This window comes from Solanum tuberosum, unplaced genomic scaffold (assembly GCF_000226075.1).
Source record: "Solanum tuberosum cultivar DM 1-3 516 R44 unplaced genomic scaffold, SolTub_3.0 scf00383, whole genome shotgun sequence".
Classification (NCBI taxonomy): domain Eukaryota; kingdom Viridiplantae; phylum Streptophyta; class Magnoliopsida; order Solanales; family Solanaceae; genus Solanum; species Solanum tuberosum.
Window position 1 is genome coordinate 264,062 of NW_006239307.1, and position 5,426 is coordinate 269,487.

Here is a 5,426-nt window from a genome sequence, read left to right on the forward strand (position 1 = left end):
CTGCGGTCAAAGTCGGGTTCGCCGACCTTGTCGGCGATGCATCGGTTGGACTTTCAGCTCGCCAACCTCTGCCTTTCTAACACATCCTACACTTTAACCTGCACATTCAACACACTTTTATTGCTAAATAAAAAATAATGCGATAAAGCCTTAGGTTGCCTCCCAAGAAGCGCCTTAGTTAATGTCGTGGCATGACGCAAGTCCCCACTTAAGTCCCATTAGTGGGGTTTGCCTCATTTTCATAAGGCAACCCCTCTTCTGGCTCTTCGTAGAGGTGAGACAACACTTGGTCCACTTGGGACCCTAGTAGCTGAATAAGCATCGAATGAGAGGTTGTCATCTAGTTCAGCATCAAGACATTCTCTCTTAACTCCTCCAACACTCTATCGTGCTTTTTGACTTTATGTAGAATAAGTAAGAGGAGCTCTTCAATATGCCCACCCTCTTGTTTCTTCATCTTTCGACGCTCGTGAGAGGGGATGTACTTGTCCTTCCTCTTGGACACTAACTCTAATTACATGACTTTCTCGGCCAAGACATCCAGCTGGGTTAACAATGCAGCCAATTCTTGGTCTTTTTCTTTCTCCTTGTTTGTCTTGGCCATGTTATCAAGGAGTTGGGCTGCTTTAGCATAAGGTAGCTGAATGAGACCACCTGGAGAGATTTGGTCAGCCACTATTCTATTTTCTGGGCTAAGACCCCGGTAGAAGCATTCCAGAAGCATCTTATCTGGAATTCCATGAGTTGGGCATTCCTGCAATAGGGTCTTAAACCTTTGCCACAACTCATAAATGGTTTCAGCTTCCAATTGTTTGAAATTTAGGATATTATCCCTGAAAACCATCAATCTCAAAGGAGGGTGATCCATTGGGTCACTGTTGCAACCAGACATGCTCCAATTCTCTTCTCAAAACAACAACACGAAAACCAAAACTAAAAATAAGTAGATTCAACTATTACTAACAAAAACAAAATTCAACTTAACGAAATAATCTTAACCAACACCACTCCCCGGCAGCGGTGCCATTTTGGTTTCACGTATTAGGACACTTCTTCCAATTCTAAGTGCCAACGATCATTAGTCAGTAATATAACCCAACTAAGTGAGTTAGGGTCGAATCCCACATGGAGTGGTACATTCTTAAGATTCAAGAGCCAAGTATAGATATGTTCTAGTCAATCATAGGTAAAAACATTAACGAATAAAAGCATGGTTCAAGTTAAGTGCATACTTTAAATTTAGGGGTGACACAAGTGTCAAATATGGGGGTTTTGATTGTAATTATCAACTACAACAACAACAAATAACACTAATGAACAAGTAAATGAGACGAGTTCTTGGGATGTGATTAGGTAAAAGGCTAAGGTAGACAAATGGGTGATTGCAACTAATAGTAAATAGCTGTAAGTCAGTGAATAAGCTAGACTTTAATGGGGATAAACTTTCTCTTGAACAATTTACCTCGAATCAAATTGGTTTCTCTCAAACACCAATAACTAGCCATTAAGAACAGCCTATGCTTTAGTCTATTCATTCTCTCGAGCTGAATGTGTGGAAAAGGATTTTAGGATTCACTCTCTCAAGCTGAACCCATGACAACCCAATACCCACATACCATCAATTCAGTAATCTTGGTTTAAAACCTCTCTCTCGAGCAAGCTAAAAACACGAAGGTAAAGTTGCATTTGCAACTACAACCCTTTAAATTAAACCACAATTACTGATTGAAATCACTTTTAAACAACATTTAAACTATCAATTAACAATACCCAGCAACTAACTCAACCCATAATCACACCCCAATAATTGGGGTTTTAGCTAGACATCATAAAAAGATAGAAATCGTTACCAAATTGTGTTGCCATCAACATGGTAAGATTAATTTCGTCTTTACAAAGGTCCAAATTAAAGAATCTCAAAGACCCACTTCCAATTTCTCAAAAATGGAAAACTTCAATTCTTCAAAGCTAAGGAAAAGTTTGTCTCCAAACTCAGAGTTCTATCTTCTGAAAACTGATTCTCTATTCTAAAAACTGATATATTAAAAACTGCTCTAATAAAAATTCCTTTAAAACAAAATATTCAAAAATGTATTTATAGTCACCAAAAATATGTTGCGAAGGACCAATCGGCGCAGTAAGTCGGGATTGCTGATCCACTCGGCGATCCTCCCTTTGGTCAGTTCCATCGCCTTTTTTCCTTGGTCTTCAGCATCCTCAAGTTCTATAACTTTTGGGCGATCTAACACTACATCGCGGAACCGTTTGGAGACACGCCAACTGCTCCATTCCATCGCCGACTTGATTTTCTCCTTCAGGGTTTGGCACACTGGCACTTTAGGCGAGATCATAGCCATTCGGCGACTCGCCCAGTGGATTAGGCGATCACCAGGCCTTTTTTTCTTCGTTCTTTCAGTTGCCTTGTTCCTTTTTGCTCATTAGTATCCATGCTTTCTTCCTCACTCCAAATACCTGGAAATCAAGAATATACATAAGTTATTTGCACAAAATAAGCATTTGAGGACACTAAATCTATTCAAATAAAGCCCTAAATGAGTCCAAATTGTGGACTCATCAACACCCCCAACTTAAACTTTTGCTTGTCCTAAAGTAAAACTCAAGTTCAGCAGTTCAAAAAGGATGTCTCAAACAGTACTACACAAAATTCAATCATGAATGCACACAAAAAGACTCAACTTACTTATGCAAGGATCAATTGTGCACTCAAAGATTCAAGTTGTGACTCACCATTATCAAAGACTCTCAAGTTCGCAATACTTGCTTCAAATGCAAGTTCAAGCTCAACAAAGGTACTCAATTGTCCTCACACAAAGAATGATTCCATATTCACACACAATGGCTCACAATTTTTAGCTCAGAAATCACAATCAATACTCACACTCAAAAATATAAACACAATGCATGACTTTACCCATAGGTTTGCCCGTATTTTCCAATCAACACTTGTTTCAGGTCACTCAAGATCAAAAAGGTCTTTTCAAGGTTTGTAATGGGGCTGAGTGTAAAGTATGGTCATTTAGGCTCAATGACTTCTATCCTCATGAAATGTGGTGTGAACAACAATTTCTTTCCTTTACTTCATCATTCTCATTCGTACTCACAAGTCACTCCATTATTCATCTTCCATGGACTGTTGGACACCCCATTTCTTTTTGCATTTTCACAACTTTATTCCACAACTTTTTCATTCTTTTTCTTTCTCATTCTTTTTTTTATGTGGAGGGGTTCCATCTTTTCAAAACCATGGGTAAAAGGGGACTTCTTTGCACTTCTTGATTTACCTTCTCTTTTCACCACACCCCCAACTTAAGTTGTTGGCCTAATTTTGCTATTCAAACAAACTACATCTCATGAGGATTAAGGGTGAAGGGATAGAGAAAGGTCATGATTTCATCAAGTTTCTTCCAAGGAAAGGCTAAGGCTCAAAAGGTGTTCAAGCGAAGTTCACACACTCACAAGGTAAGCCACAAAAGAGGTATAATGTCAAATTGTTTCACACTCTTCAAAGTTGCCTAAGATCATTTCAAGAGATTGCATCACTTAGGCAACTGGACCAACGGGGCAAATTCTAGGTGTCATCACACATGGTTCACGGTAAACTCATCACACAAGGCATTGACACTGATGTGAGGCTAAAAATACATATTTTTTAATCATTATTTCCTCACATTTATTATTTATATTTGTCCTTTTTTGAGCATGAATTTTATGAATTGTGTTAAAGGGTATATTTTATTGTAGGATTAAATTGGTGGAAAAATGAAGAAGTTTGGAGCTAAAACGAATTAAAGATGGAAGGTTGAAGAACGAAATCAAGCAGGCAGCTTAATGGATTAAATTTAATAAAATAATATATTTATATATAAAAGGAAATGGCGGCTGCAAATTGTGGAATTACAATTTAATAAGATTAATTTCGTCTTTATAAAGGTCCAAATTGAACAATCTCAAAGACCCACTTCCAATTTCTCAAAAATGGAAAATTTCAATTCTTCAAAGCTAAGGAAAAGTTTGTCTCCAAACTCAGAGTTCTATCTTCTGAAAACTAACTCTCTATTCTAAAAACTGATATATTAAAAACTGATATAATAACAATTCCTTTAAAACTAAATATTCAAAAATGTATTTATAGTCGCCAAAAATATGTTGTGAAGGACCAATCGGCGCAGTAAGTCGGGATCGTCGATCCACCCTTTGGTTAGTTCCATCGCCTTTTTGCCTTGGTCTTCAACATCCTTAAGTTCTGTAACTTTGGGCGATCTAACACTATATTGCCAAACCATTCGGCGACACGCCGACTTGATTTGCTCCTTCAGGATTAGGCACACTATTACTTTAGGCCAGATCATAGCGATTCGACGACTCGCCCAATGGGTTAGGCGATCACCAGGCATTCTTTTATTCGTTCTTTCAGCTGCCTTGTTCCTTTTTTCTCATTAGTGTCCATGCTTTGTTCCTCAATCCAAATATCTGGAAATCAAGGATTTACATCAGTTATTTGCACAAAATAAGCATTTGAGGACACAAAATCTATCAAAATAAAGCCCTAAATGATTCCAAATTATGGACTCATCAAAGAGTTACAACAAACTAAAGATAAATATTAATTAAGAACATAAATTAATTTGGAAGATGAAACACATTCATGTATCTATTTAATTTACATACTTCAAATACAACTCTTTGACTTTTCCGAGGCATGACATACTAATTACTTAAGTGAACTTGATTTGGATTCCAAAAGATACACGTTTTCATGAGGTCAAATACTACTATATTAAGTTATTCAAATTTAATAAGAAAGGTGGAAAAGCTTAGTTGATTTTCTTTCAGAATAAATGTAATACTTTCTTGTGATTATTTTTATTTTTAAGTTTTGACTTAATATCTCCTCACTTTTAAAATTTATAATTATATAATAATAATAATAATCATATAATATATTTATATAAAAGAGAACCCTAGGCCCACCTACGTAGCTCTACCACAAGCAAGAATTTCCTTTCAAATTTATTTATTTTCAAAACTACCCTTCCCCTTTCATGAAAAGATGTGACTTTTTATGAAAAGTTGTGACTTTAATGAACAGTTGCGACTTTTATGAAGAGTTGCGACTTTTATGAAAAACTATGACTTTTATGAAAGGTTGTGACCTTTCTGAAGGGTTGTAACTTTTCAAAGAGTTGTGACATTTCTGATAAGGCACAATAAGCATTTGTTCACACTACCCTTTTTATCTATAAATAGAGGGATGCCCGTGCGGAACTGGTAGTTGAGGAATTCATGGAAGTGGTAGTGTGGTAGGTGGTAGTGTGGTAGGTGAGTAATTTATTTTAAAGATTTTATTATAATATTCTTCTGCTAAGTGTCTTAATCTTGATATCTCTTTAATATTATTTTTTGGG

The 5,426-nt window shown here is 36.5% G+C and overlaps 1 pseudogene; it reads right to left on the minus strand.

The window, feature by feature from the left end:
- Nucleotides 1-514: 514 nt before the first annotated feature.
- The window catches only part of LOC102579267 (beta-fructofuranosidase, insoluble isoenzyme CWINV3-like), a 21,640-nt pseudogene continuing 16,728 nt past the window's right edge, over nucleotides 515-5,426 (minus strand).